This window comes from Camellia sinensis, chromosome 4 (genome assembly GCF_055761805.1).
Source record: "Camellia sinensis isolate YWXY chromosome 4, ASM5576180v1, whole genome shotgun sequence".
Taxonomy (NCBI): domain Eukaryota; kingdom Viridiplantae; phylum Streptophyta; class Magnoliopsida; order Ericales; family Theaceae; genus Camellia; species Camellia sinensis.
The window spans coordinates 68565720-68586735 of record NC_138964.1 but is presented as its reverse complement, the minus strand read 5'-3'; positions in this window follow the sequence as shown (position 1 = coordinate 68586735).

Sequence of the window (21016 nt, the reverse complement as noted above, 5' to 3'; positions counted from 1 at the left end):
GAAAAAGAATCAGAAAGAAGGAACCGCTAAAGTTGTAATTCCAAATTTTGACTGAGAATTGAGAACACATTCCACAGACTTGAGGGTAATCAAAAGAAAGTTTGTGAATCAGAAAATTCATCATGTCCCCGCAAGGTGAGTTTTCGCAAACTTTCATTTAATTTCAAAATGTGATATAATTTGTTTAAGTACTTTATTTATTGTTTTTCATAATTTTTTTTATCGCTTTAAATGGTCGGTTGAACCACCTAATTTTACTACTTTATTTGCTGTAATTTACTGTTGTATATAAACTGTTGTAATTTACATAAAATGTTGTAGTTTACTATTTATAAATTGTTGTAATTTTATCACTTTAAATGGTCGGTTGAACCACCTAATTTTACTACTTTATTTGCTGTAATTTACTGTTGTATATAAACTGTTGTAATTACATAAAATGTTGTAGTTTACTATTTATAAATTGTTGTAATTTTATCACTTTAAATGGTTGGTCGAACCACCTAATTTTTTAAAAGATGTGACCCCGCCAAATGAATAGTGATCGGTGGTGAATAGTAACCTCCGGCGGTAAATAGTAACTTCCGGCGGTGAATAGTAACCCCGACGATGAATAGTAACAGCGGATGAAAAATGCCCAGTAAGATGAATAACGATCAAGAAAGGTGAATAGTAATTGTCATGATGAATAGTAACTTCCGGCAGTGAATAGTATCTCGGGATGAATAGTGCTCCCGCAAAAATAAGTTTCCCCGAACAGAATGGAGCAGTCTTCCCACGTCAAGCAAAATATTTTCCGGCGCACATGAAGTTTCTTTATTTTATTTTATTTTATTTTATTATTATTTTTTTTTATTTTGAGAGTTTGTGAGGTTTTTTTATTTTGTTGTAATATTCTCCTCATCCCTCTCTAATTTGGTTTGTAATTATTCTTTAAATGTTGTAATAATTCCCCGCCCCGCTTCTTTCTATCCCGTTCTTTTACTTGCTTTCTTTATTTGTACATAAACATCATATTTATTTTTCATCATAGTTATGCTTCGCATTCATGTTTCATGCATCTTGATTCGGCTAAGTTTGCATTTGTGGATTTAATCAATTCCTATGTGATTATGTGCGCTACCTCATGTTCTTGAGATGATTCACATATCATATTTTAGAGGCTGAATCATTAGTTACATCTCATGCGTGAATTGCATTAGGATTTTGTATATAAGATCATGCATGTTTTACTAACTTTGTTTTGTAGCTTGTTCGCGGGTCGTCAAACATGTAAGTTTTTATGCTTTAGCATCCCGTTTGTGTATGTTTTTCTTCCTATGTTTAAGCATTCTACCATGTGGCTATTTGCTTATGTGATATAATTGTATGAATGCCAGCGGATGGAGGTTGTGTCGCTTAATTTGGAATGATGTTGATTTTCATGTTCGTAAACTCAATTTATTTGGGTTATACATTTTCGAAACTCTTTCAAAACTACATGAAATCAAGTTGTTCCAAAATGGGTGACATAGTCTATACTTGTATGCCTCACATAGTAAATTTTAGGATTTATTAACTAATCAGAACATGAACATATAAATAAAATAAAATTCATATCATGGTTGGTAAAGGCCGATCTTTGATCGGGTGGGCGGGGGTGCTCATTATTGACCTTCCCCTCTCATACCTAAGGTTCCGAGCCAAGCATCCTTGGTAACGACGAACAGTGGCCTTGGCACGAGTCATGGGTTTCCTAATTTTCCCAAAATAAATATTAGGTGGCGACTCTGAGATCTGATGACGCAGTCAATTTTTGACAAAATTGCAACAAAATGAATTTTCAATAAAAGTTGCCAAATCTGGACTCTCATCTATGTTTCACATTGCACTCGTGAAACTTGAGATCAAAGAGATCTCGGGGGTCCGAACTGTTTAACGCGCGCGGGTACCCCCCGGGCATGTTACAGTTTCTGGCGACTCTGCTGGGAATTTATGAAACCTTGACTCGAACTCCATGATATGACCTTTATTTTCAATTATATGTTCATTGCATTGCATTCATTGGTGCACTTCAAGTCCTTGTGTTGCCCAGATACTGGTGGGAGCACAGGTAAGCTTTTTGTGACACTACACCTATTTTTACGATACTTTAGAGGCCTTGTGTTGTAACCTTTTGAGATTTGTCAAAAGGGTAGCTTTGCTATGTAGCCCTGCTATCTAGCTTTGCTATCTAAGGTTCTCAGACTCCGAAGAGAGGCTATTTGACTCTTCTGATTTCCTGGGATCTTTATTGGTTATGACCCAAAGGACTCTTTGGTAACGTCACCTTGGCTTCAACCCATAAAGTAGAGCCAACCTTGTACATATGGTGAGCTATAGTACCTTTCAAATTAGGACAGGATGCTTTCCCGTTTCTAGGATGTATGATACCGCTTGTGTGAATAGTGAAACCCTAGATCATTCCAAGCTAGGACAGGATAACCCTACCCTCTTTAGGGGTGTTTGTTCTCTTTCTTGCTTTATGTGCAATGTATTGGATCTATACAGGGGTTCTCAAATTTGAATGAGTGGTTCAGGATGTTCAGTTTAGCATCATTACTTCCAAAAAAAAAAAAATATAACAAAAACATAAAAATCAAAAAACAAAATAAAAATAAAATAAAAATAAAAAAACTCCAATATCCCACAAAGTCGACCATTGTAAATAAATAGAACTTGTGGGGTATCCGACCATCTCTGTGATTGGGGAGTGACCACCTGTTGATTGGACGGGTTTTGTTTTGAAAATTGCGAATGGCCCACACGTTGATAGGCAATTTGAGAATGGTTTTATTTTGAGTTCTGAACTGAGTATTCAGTCTAAGTTTGATTCCACCAAGTTTGTAGAGTTGGGATCAAACTCGAGTCATTCTAGAGAGTCAGAGTCTATTGATTTCGATTGTGCTAACCTAGACATTTCTGTCCTGTCTAGGTCTTCTTTGTCATTTTCTTTTGAGTCTGTTGTTAAAAGTTTGTTGCCATTGTTGAGTCATAGTCTTTTTTCAATAAACAAAAAAAAAATGCCATAGAGTCTGCTTACTTCTCTGTGCCTTTAAATCATAGCATTGACCAAAGTTTTTCAAAACTTTTTCCAAAACTCTGATAAAAACAAAGAGGAAGTATTTCCTCGGGATTTGCAAATTTTGATCAACTGAGAGAAAGAGAGGTGTGCTAAGCCTTTGATGAATAAAATCATTTTTGTTAAAGTGGGTACTGAGAAAGATCCTGGCTTGGTCCAAATTGGTTCTATCTTGTCTTCGTAAGAGTACGAGTGATTAGTCACTTTGTGAAAAGATTTCAAAAAACCATTTTTGTGTGGTCCTACAAAGACATGCCTGGAATTGATTATACAGCATAGGATCCCTCTTGACTCCAGGTCCGACCTCCTTAGCTCCTTAGCTTTCAAACCTTAATTCGAAGTATTCAATGATCATTCAAAGTGTAAGGCTTGCGTAGCCGAATTGGAAATATCCCTTGAATTAGGGGCCATGATGTGATTCAAATGGAGGCAGCCCTTGAACTAGGGGCAAAAGTATGAGGCTTGCATAGCTGAAATGGAGGTAGCCCTTGAACTAGGGGCAATAAGGTACCACCCTTGAGAGGCTCGCTGGGCCGAAAACCCGAAAGGGCGACCTAGGCAAAAGTTAGAGCACAAAAAAAAAAATAAAAATAAAAAAAGAAGGAAAAATAAAAAGAAAAATGAAAAGCTCGCAAGGTTGGAAAACCCGAAAGGGCGGCTTTGGCAAAAGTTAGAGCGTAAAAGGAGAGTGTCAATACCCGAGTGAACCTTAGCCAAAACTATGTAGGGCCTGTGATTCAGATTGGAAACAGCCCTTGAACCAGGGGCAAGAAGGTCGGATGTGATTTAAGATTTGAAGCAGTCCTTGAACTAGGAGCAAAAGGTTGGATGTGATCAAAGAGTTAAAACTGAATCGTTTCCCAATGAAGACCACCCATAAAGGCAAAACCCAGAATTTGAGAGAATGAATTTTATTATTGAAGGACAGTCGAGTTCCTATCCATTACACTAGGGGCAAATTCAGACCCAATTAGCCTAGTCCCTACATCATCATATCTACTGGTCAAGTGCAGCAGTCATTGGCCTAGAGATTTCACACCCAATCAACATGGACAAGCTAAAATAAAAGTACCATCCTTGAGAGGCTCGTTGGGTTGAAAACCTGGAAGGGCGACCCAGGCAAAATTTAGAGCAGAAAAAAAAATCAAAAAAAAAACAAAAATAATGAAAAACAAAAAAAAGAAATGAACAAAATGAAAAAAAAAAAATAGAAAAATGAAAAAATGAAAAGCTCGCAAGGTTGAAAACCCGAAAGGGCGGCTTTGGCAAAAGTTAGAGCACAAAAGGAGAGTGTCAATACTCGAGTGACCCTCAACCGGAACTACGATGGCCTGATTCCTATCTTGAGGATACGTAGGTAGCTTCATCTTGAAGTTCGGCCCTAATAATTTTTCAACTCATTCATCTCGTCCATGTTTGCTTGGTGTGTCTTTAGTCGACTTGGTTGTCCTATCCGTGTTTGATTGGTGTATCTTCATTCTGCTCAGTTCAATTGGTTTGATTTAACTTGGTTCAGTTCGGTTCGATTCGATTTGGCGGTTCGGTTCAGTCTGGTCCAGTTTTGCTCGACTTCATTCGGTTCGGATTGGCATGGTTCGGTTGGCTTGGTTCAGATATCACCTTTGATTATCTGGTTTGGGACTATGCACCCTAATGGTTGATTCCATGTTAGTTGAGTAGTGGCCATTTGCAAAAATAGGTTTTGATTAATTTGAATGAAGCTGACTAATTTTTCTCAAAAATTGTTCTATTTTTGCAAAACTTGGACCATTCTTTGGATTTGAAAAGGGAAAATTTTCAGTGCTTACAGTTTAACTTACATGATTTGAAACAGAAAATTGAATAAGTATGCTAATCTAACTGTCTGTTGATCAAAACATTTTTATGAAAAAAATCAAAAAAATAAAATAAAATTTCAAGGTAATGAAGTAGGGGCATAGTCGAGTTAGAGATTCTATCTTCTCCACCACTTGAGTCATGAAGTTCCTTGGCCAACTCTTTGGCTAGATCATGAGTTCGTCAGCCAACGTTTTGGTCGGCCCAGTTTCAATTTCAACCGATCAGGATAAACTGCAGAATCACTTAGGCTCAATGGTTGTGTTCCAGAGTCTTGTTTTTTTTAAGTTCCTTTCATACCAGTCAATGTATATAAGTATGTTTGGATTGTTTTGTTTCGTTTTTCTTTCGTTAAGTCATTCTTTGATTTAGGTCAGTATGGGTCAGTATAGAATCAACGTTCAATTCAGAGTTCAAAATTCAATCACTCTCAAATTCAATCAAACAAAAATGTTTTCAAGTGATATGCCAGTCACGCCCTCGATGTGCAAAAACTAAACTGATTTTATTGTAGTCAGGGGAGGACATCCCCGATCACAGAGACACAAAACAAAACAGAAAAAAAAAAACAAAAATAAAAACAAAACACAAAAAAATAAAAAATAAAAACAAAAAAAAAAAAAAAACAAAAACAAAAAAACAAAAAAACAAAGAGAGGGAGAGAGGGATCTTTTTCTTCTTTCTTCTCCGGCAACAGCTCGGCGGCGAAGATTGCAACCGACTTCATTTGCACACAACTTCGTTGCCTGACTTTACCGTCAGCTGCCTCGCTTCATCTTTACTCCTTCGAAGCTTTTGAAGACTCTGCCTCGACCTTGGCAGAGTTTCCAAAGGAGATTATTCCCCGCCGGCCATCAAATTGGTTGTGCGAAGAAACTCCGAATCGAGTCACGGAGGTCGTCAATCGTTTCAATTCTTTGTTCTGCTTTTTCAGCACACCAATTTCTACCCGAGCGTCTTTGTACATACGTTGGAGGAGGGAGAGTTGTGCATTTAACCGATGTACCTCACACATCCTGTTCTGCAGTCGACGGGACAAGTTGGAGACCGCTGTCACGGTCTCCACACATGACCTCAGCGTATACGAGTTTGCTTCGATGTCAGACTGTGCCGCCATGATTTGTTCAACTGACATCGCTGGAAAGTTAAAAACAGGGGAAGGAGGAGGAGCTCGTGGTTGAGGTTCAGGAGAGTCAGACTCGGTCATCTCTATCGTGGACTCGTTCAGGTCTGGAAAAAGAGTGAGAGAACCGTGTGAAGAAGCCATGGCAAAGGAGAGTAATGCAAAAGAAAGAGGTTGCAGAGTGGTGGCAGAGAAAGTTTGCAGGCTTTTGCTCTACCGCTCTCTTTCGCAGGCCTCAACTTAAGAAGAGGATGAAGCCAAAGAAGAAAACAAAGAGGGCGGAAGGCTCGAGACGATCATTGACAATCGGGGCAAGATGGGATAGCCTGTCGGTCAGGCGCCGCGATTGTTGAAATCGTGTGCCAGATACAACGCTCGAAGAAGATGACGGAAGAGAGAGTGAGACAAAAACAGAGAGAGAGGCGGGAGAATTGTATATTTATACATATATGTGTATATATTGTATATCTATGTATTATATATATTTGTTTGAACGTTTTGGTCACAAAAGTGGCTTAGGTTTAGTGGTCTAATTCGATGTTTGAAGGATGGAAGGCTGAGCCCGAGGTCAGGGGTTTGAATCCCATAACAAATGTTTCTTTTGTTTTCTTTTGGTTATATATATATATGTCTCGTATACCTACATATATATATATATATATATATATATATATTTGTTTGCATATTTTGTCACAAGAGTGGTTTGGTTCAGTGGTTCGGTTCAGTGATTGAGGACTAGGAAACTAAGCTCAAGATCATAGGGTCGAACCCCCGTATCCATGCATTTTGTGTTTATCCTTTCTTTTTGTGTGTTTTGCGTACGCACGCTTTCATATACTGTATATATCTATGTATATATCCGTATGTCTTTGTATATGTCTGTACATATCTGTATGTGTATATATGCATACCGTATGTACATATCTGTGTGTATTTTTGTCTGTATATGAATATATGTATACCGTATATGCATGTCTGTGTATATTGTCGTATTTGTATGTACTTTGTCTATACATGGTATATGTATATGGTATTTGGTTTGAACATACAATTCCTTCTTTCATTCTGTGCATCTATCGCACAATAATCTCACTTCATGCACCTATCACATAAATGCATCAGATTCAATCGCCCTGTTCTGGGCATCGCACTATCTTGTGCATCATCAAATTCAATCGCTCTATCTTGGGCATCGCACTATCTTGTGCATCATCAGATTCAATCGCCCTATCTTGGGCATCGCACTGTCTTGTGCATCATCAAATTCAATAGCCCTGTCTTGGGCATCGCACTGTCTTGTGCATCCAATTCAATCGCACTAACTTGTGCATCCCTACATCGCACTATCTTGTGCATCCCTCACTCGCACTGTCTTGTGCACCCGTATTGTGTTATCTTGCGCATCACACCATCTTGTGCACTCCCTAGGTCTAGGAGACCTTAAATCCTCTGAAGGTGCAATTCCTTTGGTGTTTGTCGTGCCCGAACGACTTCAATGGTCTACGAATGGTCTAGGAGACCTTAAATCCTCTGAAGGTGCAATTCCTTTGGTGTTTGTCGTGCCCGAACGACTTCAATGGTCTAAGAATGGTCTAGGAGACCTTAAATCCTCTAAAGGTGCAATTCCTTTCGTGTTTGTCGTGCCCGAACGACTTCAAATGGTCTGGTATAGCCACCTGCCTGTGATTGCAATGAGTTCCTAGGAGACCAACTGCGACGGTGGAAACTAGAGTTCGAATGGCGATGCCTAGAACGCAAAAGGTTTGGAATTTCCGAGACTAAAGTCTGGTTTAAATACCCAGGGGTGTATCCTCGGCTTGAAATCTGTATGGCAACCCCATAGGTTGAGGTAGCATGTATGCGCCTCAATTCTGGATACTGAACCAACCTAGTCTGTCACCCCGTTGGAGAATAGGGAAAGTTGTGAATATGATCAGGAAGAAAAGCAGCATCGGTGGCTTCTACATGTAGAGATTACCCCTTGTCATTCTACCATACCTTTTTTTCACTTGCGTGAGACGCGTTTGGATTTCGAATCCACATTTACTCCTTTCACGTGAAACGTGTTAGGATGTGACATTTACTTGGTTAAAACCTTCCCCCTCTCCGTATAAAATACGGTTAGGTACGCCTGTTGGTTACACCATTGTCATTTTCTCTGGTTAAAACCTTCCCCCTCTCCGTATAAAATATGGTTAGGTACGCCTGTTGGTTACACCGTTGTCATTTTCTACTTGGTTAAAACCTTCCCCCTCTCCGTATAAAATACGGTTAGGTACGCCTGTTGGTTACACCATTGTCATTTTCTCTGGTTAAAACCTTCCCTCTCTCCGTATAAAATACGGTGAGATACGCCAGTTGGTTACACCATTGTCATTTTCTCTGGTTAAAACCTTCCCTCTCTTGGTATAAAATACGTTGAGATACGCCTGTTGGTTACACCATTGTCATTTTCTCTGGTTAAAACCTTCCCTCTCTTCGTATAAAATACGTTGAGATACGCCTGTTGGTTACACCATTGTCATTTTCTACTTGGTTAAAACCTTCTTCCTCTCCGTATGAGCTTGTTGGTTATACCGCCATTCCTCCTATCGCGTGAGACGCGTTAGGCTGTTGTTTCACTCGGTTAAAATTATGTTGTGACACATTTGTATGTGATCTTGTGGCACATTTAATGCAATGCACCCCCTGTTATGTTTCATATCATTTGCACGAAGCTTGCCTTTTCATTGTTGTCATCTTCATCTCTTTATCATCACTCCATGGCATTGTATTGCATTGCATAATCATGAATTTTCAAACAACTGGCTTCGCGAAGCGTGTAAGTCCAACCTTCAAACTGCATTTTGAGCATATCATTTCCATTCTGCCCCTGAACTACGCTGGTTTGATTCCTTGCAAAAGGATACGTAGGCAACCTTCGGGTTCAACCACTTGCATTGCATCTTGTTTGCTTGCCCAAGTCTTACGGCCTTGTCAAAAGGGTCGTCTTTGGGCTTTGACATTCACTCACGTCATGAAATGACTTTGAGCTCTGTCAAAGAGGGGCAACTGTAGACACCCCATTTTGACCGACCCTAAGACTTGGGCGCTTTCTTTTGATTACTCAATGATGAAAACAGGAATATGCTATCTCACAAAATTCTCAGTAAAAAGATGGAATATAAACTTTAATCCTAGTCTTACACCTATTTTTGCCAAATTATTTTAGACTCCTTCTCCATTTTCTTTCCTTTTATTATATATATATATATATTATGTTATATTATTATATAATATTTTATTAAATTTATTCAGTACCCTGGTTTCACCCACGCACCATACTTTTGTATATATATAATATTATATTATATAAGGGTATTATTCCTCCTTTGAAAAAAAATTCACTGCACTCCCATCGTGCGTCTTTTTGTTTTCTGTGCCTTTAGACCCGCTTTGGTCAAATTATGTTGCATATTTGGCCTACTAAAATATATTTTATTAGTCCACGTATTTTAATTTTACGTATTTGTGTGTTTTTATATATTTTTCTGGGTATTTGTACATGTATTTATGCTAATAATCTCTTTTATATATTATTATATTGTAAAGTGCATAGTAATTTTACTGTGCATTTCACAGTAAAATCACTGTGCATCTTTTGAAATAAACTCCTTCCACCACCGTTTCTTCTTTTGTCTTTTTCTTACAATTATTTTCTATAAAAGGGGGAAGATCAGAGAAGGAAGAGGAGAATTTTGGCAGGGGAGAGATTAGAAGAGTCAAAAAAAAAAATTGGGAGAGAGAATAAAAAATGGGGATTGGTGCGAGGGAATTTTGAGAGAAAAAGAATCAGAAAGAAGGAACCGCTAAAGTTGTAATTCCAAATTTTGACTGAGAATTGAGAACACATTCCACAGACTTGAGGGTAATCAAAAGAAAGTTTGTGAATCAGAAAATTCATCATGTCCCCGCAAGGTGAGTTTTCGCAAACTTTCATTTAATTTCAAAATGTGATATAATTTGTTTAAGTACTTTATTTATTGTTTTTCATAATTTTTTTTATCGCTTTAAATGGTCGGTTGAACCACCTAATTTTACTACTTTATTTGCTGTAATTTACTGTTGTATATAAACTGTTGTAATTTACATAAAATGTTGTAGTTTACTATTTATAAATTGTTGTAATTTTATCACTTTAAATGGTCGGTTGAACCACCTAATTTTACTACTTTATTTGCTGTAATTTACTGTTGTATATAAACTGTTGTAATTACATAAAATGTTGTAGTTTACTATTTATAAATTGTTGTAATTTTATCACTTTAAATGGTTGGTCGAACCACCTAATTTTTTAAAAGATGTGACCCCGCCAAATGAATAGTGATCGGTGGTGAATAGTAACCTCCGGCGGTAAATAGTAACTTCCGGCGGTGAATAGTAACCCCGACGATGAATAGTAACAGCGGATGAAAAATGCCCAGTAAGATGAATAACGATCAAGAAAGGTGAATAGTAATTGTCATGATGAATAGTAACTTCCGGCAGTGAATAGTATCTCGGGATGAATAGTGCTCCCGCAAAAATAAGTTTCCCCGAACAGAATGGAGCAGTCTTCCCACGTCAAGCAAAATATTTTCCGGCGCACATGAAGTTTCTTTATTTTATTTTATTTTATTTTATTATTATTTTTTTTTATTTTGAGAGTTTGTGAGGTTTTTTTATTTTGTTGTAATATTCTCCTCATCCCTCTCTAATTTGGTTTGTAATTATTCTTTAAATGTTGTAATAATTCCCCGCCCCGCTTCTTTCTATCCCGTTCTTTTACTTGCTTTCTTTATTTGTACATAAACATCATATTTATTTTTCATCATAGTTATGCTTCGCATTCATGTTTCATGCATCTTGATTCGGCTAAGTTTGCATTTGTGGATTTAATCAATTCCTATGTGATTATGTGCGCTACCTCATGTTCTTGAGATGATTCACATATCATATTTTAGAGGCTGAATCATTAGTTACATCTCATGCGTGAATTGCATTAGGATTTTGTATATAAGATCATGCATGTTTTACTAACTTTGTTTTGTAGCTTGTTCGCGGGTCGTCAAACATGTAAGTTTTTATGCTTTAGCATCCCGTTTGTGTATGTTTTTCTTCCTATGTTTAAGCATTCTACCATGTGGCTATTTGCTTATGTGATATAATTGTATGAATGCCAGCGGATGGAGGTTGTGTCGCTTAATTTGGAATGATGTTGATTTTCATGTTCGTAAACTCAATTTATTTGGGTTATACATTTTCGAAACTCTTTCAAAACTACATGAAATCAAGTTGTTCCAAAATGGGTGACATAGTCTATACTTGTATGCCTCACATAGTAAATTTTAGGATTTATTAACTAATCAGAACATGAACATATAAATAAAATAAAATTCATATCATGGTTGGTAAAGGCCGATCTTTGATCGGGTGGGCGGGGGTGCTCATTATTGACCTTCCCCTCTCATACCTAAGGTTCCGAGCCAAGCATCCTTGGTAACGACGAACAGTGGCCTTGGCACGAGTCATGGGTTTCCTAATTTTCCCAAAATAAATATTAGGTGGCGACTCTGAGATCTGATGACGCAGTCAATTTTTGACAAAATTGCAACAAAATGAATTTTCAATAAAAGTTGCCAAATCTGGACTCTCATCTATGTTTCACATTGCACTCGTGAAACTTGAGATCAAAGAGATCTCGGGGGTCCGAACTGTTTAACGCGCGCGGGTACCCCCCGGGCATGTTACAGTTGCCCTTAGTTTAATCTGTCCGAGATGAGCTACAGCGAGGCTCGACCACCTGGCACTCAACTGATTGGCCTGACACACTATGTATTCTACATTTCGTTCCGGTTTATGCGTTAGTTTGGACATGACCAAACTTTCCCAGAAGAGGGGGTAGAGTACCCAGCTTCATTCCCAAGCCGAGGTTCACAATTGCCTAGATATCCCATTGTGCAAAGGATGAGAAAACTTCTGGCTCCTGTCCCTAGTTTCAAGTGCGCACTTTCTGGCGAGTGCCTAAACTTGCTTGAAGATGAGGCGCAATCCGGCCCCGCTATAGCATCAGAAGCTTCCACAAGCATAGGGAGGTGACACAGAACACCTGACTCATCTATGACTCGAGTTTATTTGCTTTGATCTGACTTTTCAAGCTTTATTTTTGAATGTAATAAAAGCAATTTTGATTTGTATCGAGAGTTGGAGAATTTGTGGGCACTGAAAGTTTTCCTTTTGGTCAAAAAATGGTCTGAATTGTAAAAGGATTAATTTGAACAAAAATCAACCTTTATCAAAACTTTTCAAAAATTATTTTCGATAAGGATCACAACTTGACCAACACAGAATTTGTCCTCGAGATGTACAACCCTGGATCTGAAGACAACAAATTGCCCCTTAACTGAATAGCACTGCTCAGCACTGTAACCAGTTCTCAAGGGTGATCACAACCAATCATTCAGATAAAGAATAGACAAAGATGACCTGATCAACACATGGACAGGACAGTTAAATTAGAGGTGTTTACGGCCGAACTTCAGGATGCAGTTGCCTACGTATCCCGAAGATGGGAATGAGGCCTTATGTAGTTCGGTTCGGGTTCACTCGAGTGTTAACGCTCTCCTTTTGCACTCTAACTTTTGCCAAGGCTGCCCTTTAGGGTTTTCAACCTTGCGAGCTCAGTTTTTCTTTATTTCTATTTTTTTGTGCTCTAACTTTTGCCTAGGTCACCCTTCTGGGTTTTCGGCCTAGCGAGCCTCTCAAAGGTAATATTTCTTCAACTTGTCCATATTGATTGGTTGGGAAAATTCTAGGCCATCCAGGTCCATAAGAATAATAGCTCCACCAGAACAAATAGTTTTGATAATGTAAGGACCAATCCAAGTGGGTCTGAACTTGCCCCCAGGGTCGTGGATGGAAGCTCGGTTGTCTTTCAGCACCAAATCCCCTTCTTTGAGATTTCGAGACTTAACCTTCTTGTTAAAAGCCCTGGCAATCCTACGTTGATAACCCCGAACATGGTACAGTGCTTTCAGCCTTCTTTCATCAAACAGCATCAGTTCTTCGAACCTGCTCTGTTGTCAATCCGCCTATGCTATCTAGCACTCAGCCATAACTCGTAGTGATGGAACTTCTATTTCAATCGGCAGAATAGCTTCCATCCCATAAATAAGAGAGTACGGAGTTGTTCCAGTAGACGTTCGAATTGAAGTCCTATAGCCCCAGAGTGCAAATGGCAACTTGTCTGGCCAGTCCCTGTAAGTCTCAACCATTTTCTCCAAAATGTGCTTGATGTTCTTGTTGGCGGCTTCAACAACTCTGTTGGTTTGTGACCAGTATGTAGATGACTTATGAAAAGCCATGTTGTATTTTTCCAACAAGTCAATTACTTCTTTTTTGAAATGGGAGCCATTATCTGAAATGATCTTGTTCGGGACTCCATATCGGCAAATGATGTTATTTCGGATGAACTTAGCCACATGCACTTCTTTCAACACTGCATAAGACTGAGCTTCCACTCACTTTGTGAAGTAATCAATTGCCACCAGAATGTATTCATGCCCATTTGAGCCTTTCGGTGTAACTACCCCAATGACGTCAATTCCCCAGACTGAAAAAGGCCATGGTGAAGTCATGTTGTACAGCTTCGATGGCGAGATTTCATGCGATTGGCATGAATTTGGCATTTGTGGCATCACCGAACAAAACCAATACAATCCTCTTCCATGGTAGACCAGTAGTAACCTTGCCTGAGAATCTTCCGGGCTAACTTTACTCCGTTCATGTGCGCTTCGCACTCTCCTCCATGGATGGCCTCCATTAGGCGCTTTGACTGCTCTACGTCAACACACAACTTGTGCATTCTCAGATGAACCCTCTTATACAGTTTACCTTCGTAGATGATAAATTGAATGGCCATTTGCCGTATTGCCCTCTTAATTTTTGGGATTTGCCCTGGTGGATAAACCTCATTTTCTAAGAAGTTCCAGATATCATAAAACCAAGGGTTTTGATCTTGCACTTCATCTATTGCAGCGATTGACTCGTAGGCTGGCGTATATCTCTGTTCAATAATGATCGGATGCATCCGGACTCCAAACGAGATGTCTATCATGGAACATAGAGTTGATAAGGCATCAGCAAACCTATTGTTCTCTCTTAGTAGATGTGTAAAGGTCAGCTTCGCAAACCTAGGAATCAGAACGTCCAAGGTCTGGGGATAGATTTTCATCTTTACTTCTTTGACCTTCCAGTGTCCTTTTGCTTGGGACATAACTAGGTTCGAGTCCCCAATGACGTCCAACCCTTTTGCCCCTAGTTCCAGGGCGGCTTCCAAACCAGCGATACATGCCTCATATTCTGGTTTATTGTTGGATACTTTCAACCGGAGCTTGAAGGCTAAGGGTATATAGGAATTGTTGTGTGCTATCAGCAACACCCCTATCCCATAACTGTATTGGTTAGATGCTCCGTCAAAGTACATTGTCCAAATCTCTTCCTTGACTTCCAGAATAGCTTCATCTAGAAACAGGTATTCTACTGCTTCATCCCCTTCCACTAGGTGATTTGCCAGGAACTCTGCTACCGCTCTCCCCTTGACAGACTTACGAGTAACATACTTCAGATCAAATTCGGAGAACAGAAGCAACCAACGAGCTAGCCTACCCGTAAGCGCTGGTTTCTCTAAAAGATATTTGGTGGGATCTAATCATGAAACTAGAATTATGGAGTGAGCTAATAGGTAGTGCCTCAACTTCCTGGTAGCCCATACCAAGGCTAGGTAAGCTTTCTCTAGTGGAGTGTAGTGCGTCTCATAATTCAGCATTTTCTTGCTCAGGTAATAGATGGCTCTCTCCACCCTATCCTCATATTCTTGAGCAAGCATGCATCCCATTGTTGTGTCTATTACTAACAAATATAGAATCAGCGGCTTCCCCGGCTCTGGTCGCGACAACACATGCGGATTCTGAAGGTATTGCTTGATCTGCTCAAAAGCAAACTGACATCGGTCGTCCCATCGGAATTTCTTTTCTTTCTTCAAGAGACCAAATTGTGGTTCACAAGTCAAAGTTAATTTTGAAATAAATCGTCTTATGAATTGCACTTTACCTAGAAAGCCTCGCACCTCCTTTTCAGTCCTTGGTGGTGGCATTTCTAAGATGGCCTTGATTTTGGAAGGGTCTAACTCGATGCCCCTCTGTGTGCTTAAGGAACCAAGCTTTTTCTCTATTATTACGCCGGAAGTGTATTTCTGTGGATTCAACCTCAACCGGTATTCTCTGATCCGTTGAAAGAATTTCTACAAGGTGGTGTAGTGGCCCTCTCTTTCTTTGGACTTGACAATCATGTCCTCTATGTACACCTCGACCTCTTTGCAGATCATATCATGCAGAATTGTAGTTGCAACTCGTTGATTGAGAGCCCCAGCATTCTTCAACCCAAACGGCATCACCCTATAGCAGTAGGTTCCCCACGGTGTATTGAAGGCAGTTTTCTCTCTATCCTCGGGCGCGATCAGAATATGGTTATACCCAAAAAATCCATCCATAAAGGAGAGCAACGCATGGCCTGCGGTGAAGTCCACCAATTCATCGATGTACGGTAGGGGAAAGTCGCCCTTCTGACTAACTCTGTTCAGATCCTTGAAATCCACACACACCCGAATTCTGCCATCTTTCTTCGGTACCGGAACAATGTTGGCCAACCAAGTCAGATACTCAGATACTAGCAAGAACCCAGCGTCTATCTACTTGGTGGCCTTTTCCTTAATCTTCAATGCCCAATCCGGGCGTATTCTCCAAAGCTTCTACTTGATGGATCGGGCCTCACATATACCTCAAATACCCGTACCTCAAGATTGGAGACAATAGGTAAATACCCAACTTCGAGCTTCAAAAATGAGAAAAATAATCGGTAAAGTTTTTTGATCTAGTCTTGATCTGTAACCTTGTTTGAGAATATAAGGTAGATCTTTGTAGAAATCAAGGGAAATCAAGTGTTTGGGGCTAGGGTTTCAAAATAAGGATCCTAGAGGGAGGAAAAAGTTGGAAAAGTGAGAAAAAGAAATGTTTGCGTTGACTTTAAGTGAGTTGTCCTGACCAGACCACTCAAGCGAACTTTCCATCGCTCAAGCGAAGTTCTGAAATGCAAGGGATCCGCTCCAGCAAACTTTCCATTGATCGAGCGATAAACGCAAGGTTTCAAAAGTTTTGTAGAACTATAGTGAAAATACTGGGAGCCCGAATTTTACGCTAGAGCAAACTTTCCTCTGCTTAAGCGGTCTCGCCTACAAACCTGCTAGATATTGGAAGCTACAAATCTCCACTCAAGCGACCAAATGACCACTCGAGTGGTCATCCAAAACAGATTGTTATAGGCCTTGGGTCCATTATTTCCAAAACAACCTTGGGTCCATTATATACAAAACGACCTTGCGTCCATCATACTTTAATCTTTATCAAAGAAAATTCAAAAGTTACATTTGAAGCATTCAAAGTCTCATTCATATTCGAAAATCATAAGTTCCGAAACTTACCATAAAAGCATTTAAGAAAATAGCACATAACAAAATATCTTTACTAAGATATTACTCACAGTGATTCGGTTGCTGACACGTCCTTGCGGATGATCATACACAATTCATAAACATATACATATTGAATCACATTGCTCACTTGAATTGTTCTCTAACTCATTCTAACTCTTTAATTCATTTAAGATGCTCATTCTATGCCTAAGAATACTCAGAAAGAAATGAGAATGAAATTATGAACAAGATATGACTTTTCAAAATGCTGAACAGGGCATTTCGCTCGAGCGCAACATTAGTCGCTTGAGCGGTCCACTTGGTCTACAAAAGTACTGGAAGATCCAAATCTAGGCTCGATGGTTACTCAAGCCAAGATACAAATTAAAAGGTTAAATTGAGTTCCCTCCCTCTCTAAACTTGGTTCTCATAAAGTTTTGTGTCTAAATGAGCTTTACTAATATTCTCAACATATATATACTAGATTAGCTTACACTGTAACATTTTTTTAGTTTAGTTGCATTTAACAATGTCACAAAATTATTGTTCTAATGACATTTTTTAGTCTTGTGGCGTTTTAAACAAGTGCCATTTATACCCATGCCACAGTAGATACTAATGGCACCTTAGTGACACTTGCAAGTGCCACTACACCATCATGGCTAAAAACTTTCAATGACACTTTGATGTCATGATAGACACTATTTGTGACACTATCAAGCGCTATTAAAAAAAGACTTAGTGGCACTTCAGTGACACTTGTAAGTGCCATTACACCATTAGGGCTAAAGACTTTTGGTGACACTTTAATTTCATGGTAGATACTATTCGTGACGCTATCAAGTGCTATTAAAGAATATTTACAATCTAAAAAATGCCACTATATGAATTTTTAATGGCGCTTGTCATGCCACAATTGATATTTTTAACAACTACATAAATGCCACTAAATCTAATTCATTTGTGCCATTAAATGGATATAAGCGTCATTGGAGCTTATTCTAGTGACACTTTGCAAATCTACTACCACTATTACAAAATGTCACTTATATGTTCTTTTCATTGACACTTTTAAAAGTCACAACTAAGCATGCGTAAATACCTGTAAAAATTAAATCTATTTTATAAACAATTGAATATTAATTACCACATCCTATATTAATTTGACACATTCGTCCTGTAATATTTTCATAATAATAAACAAATATTACCACCATAGGATCATCACATCAAAAACAAAAAAAATTCAAACCACAATCATTTTTTTATCTAAAAATATAAATTTATTTATATTGCAATAAAAATTATAATCAAAATTATAAAATATTCTACCACACTAACAAAGTTAAATCAAAAAAAAAATTAAAAGAAAATTATTCCAACCATAAATTTTAAAAAGCCATAGTGATATCCATCTTCCGGAGAGACATTATCAAAACAAATTCAGTTCCCAAATTCTGAACCTCACTTGTATAAATATTCTTGGCTAGCATCCATAACTTGCGAAATTTGCATCCAAAAGATAAACATATAAAGGTAATTGAAACTAGATTAAGTTAATATAAATTTGTTAATGAAATTAGTATTTACGAAATAAATATACTACAAATGAAGTAGGCCGAGCAACATAAGCTCCAATATCTTCTCCAATTGTTTTGACAAGTCCATATGATTGGATCAAGCTCTCATTATGTTTGACTGGCACTTGAACATGTACCTCCCAATAGTCAGGTCCTAGTTTTTCCCCTTCTACTTCTTTAGATAGATTTGTGCTTTTAAGTACTTTGATTAGAACAACTATATCTCCCACATGTAAATCAAGATTTAACTACTTAAGTAATTATATATTTATAATTAATAAATAATAATTAAAAAATAAACTAGTACAAAGTGCCAGAGTGAAGATGATCACAACTGAAAGTAATATGCATTTCACTAGTAGATAAGCAAGCCACATAATCTCATCACTTAATTGGTTCACCACACTACAACAAATTATATAAAAGTAACAACCGTAAGTCTTTAGACCATATCAAACAATAGCTTAAAAAATTAATAACAACCAAAGGCACAAATCAATAACAATCAAAACCATGCCCATTATCAATATTAAGATCTCCTAAACTCAACAATGTAAATCAAATGTAATTGTGAAAAATGACAATCAACTAATTACTTTCAAGCAAGATTTTGAGGGAATCGGAAAGAGCTCATGCGGTAATAAATGATTGAAAGATGTCTTGTTGAAGCTTCACAAGAAAATTTAAAAATAAAAATAAAATAAAATAAGCACAAGCTTCGTCATGTCATGATTTTTACTATGTAGCACATTTTGTCTAGATTTAAACAGTGGAATTTAGGTCCACAATATTCATTCCTTGGTTAATTATAAAACAAGTTTTGCATGCTATTCTAAAACAAAGCTGTAAGTAATGTGATATATATGATTAGCTCTTAATGGATACGTAAGTAAGAGAGCCATCTTGTATCGATGACAAAGTTAGTTAATTAGAGCTTATGATTAATTAATCTACGCTTAATTTAATTAATTTAATCTAATTAATTTATTCTGAATCAAATTTTAATCAAATCTCAGTAGGCTCTAAAAATTATGCCATTCGCAACAAACTAACCAATTTCGGTTTTTGATGCCATTAAGTTCTTCAATTTCATATTATAATAGAAATCACAACAGATATTCCTACGACTAATAGATATGAATCCAAAAATCATATAAAATACATAATTATCATTCAAATTCACACTAAGCACTTAATTAACATTCAAAATTATTGATTAAGAGCATATTACGTGACAGGGTTGTCACAATAATTGTCCAAATTGATGTTATTATTTTTTTATATTTGCTTTTAATATATATATATATATGTAAGAAAAAAAAATAGAGGTTTATCTTGCGTCAAGTATCTCATTTATATATGTAAAAAAAAGAAAATGATCCGGACCCCCTTTTCCCCCCATCCCCTTGACCCCCCCCCCTCTCTAATTGGTCAGATTTTTTTTTTCCTTCTCCTCCAATCACCACCTGCCACGTGTGTGAGGGGGTGGTGGGGTTGGTGATTAGAGAGGGTCTCTATCAAAGCCCCTAAATAGAGGTTTCAGTTGGTGTCTTTAAACTTTTGCTTCCTTTACGTCAAGTGTCTCATGCTAACTAATGTACTCTAATGGTGCCAACATTAAAAAATTTCAAGAAATCACATTTAATCTTAACATCACAAACCCAATTTGTAAACCGCAACAACTGTAACGCCCCAACTTCTAGACCGTTAATTAATCAAATCAACCTCAAATTTATGATTGCAGATAACTCATAATCTCAAATATACAAATTGTCTCCATAAATAATTAACTCAAATGTCTCCAAAACATAAATTATACAAATCTTCAAAAATAATATATAGTTGTGGACTAAAAAAATCTCCAACTCAAATAATTCTCTTTAGATGCTTCAACTCCAATCGCTACTAAATTTGCTCCACACCTAAAAGATAAATTAATTTGGGAAGTACACAATACAATATGAATAACAAGGCTCGGACAGAGAATAAATCAACAAGAATCCAACAATTACACAACCGATTAGATTCGATAATCAAGCAATTTACCAAATTTGCACAAACAAGTCAATTCGACATATGATAATTTATCCAGAACCAAATACCCGGTCCTACTCGGTACATGACCAATGATTGGTCTCACCCACCTCACCCAAGCACAACCGCTTATCCAGGCTATTGGTCCAAGCTATTGGCAAGGTCTACTCGATCCATGTATGGAGCATTTCCACGTCATTTAGCCAGACAAATCAACACTGACTACACAGAACAATTTAATGACATTTATCAAATGACTAGAGTAATCAAATGAATCAACAACAAATAATTTCGCAGAATTTACCAAACGATCAGAATAATCAAGATAAGTACAAATTTACGGTAATTAAAATAAACTCTTTGCAAAGAGATTTAGAGAAACATATTGTATACCACCCGAATTACCTTAAGTCAATCTCCTCCGTCACCAACACTCGAATTTCGATATTTCTCCATGGATCTCCAAAGTCTAAGGCATAAGGTATGTAAGGTTTCACAAAATATATAACTCTCCTCCTTTATGAAAATGCTTACTCTCACTTTAAACATTATTAATCTAAACTCTAAATCTATATAACAAATGGAGAGAGATATATGAAGAACCATAGAAAGAAGTTGAGAGGTGAGCTCAATTTATAGACAAGGATACTTGGGACAAAAGAAAAGAAAGACTTGGGGCCAAAGAAAGGAACTTTACTTGGTGGACAAGAAAGGGATTTACTTGAAGAACAAGAAAAGAAACTTCCTTGGAGACAAAGTAACTTGGAGAGAAAGGAAGATTGAAGAAATTAAAAATA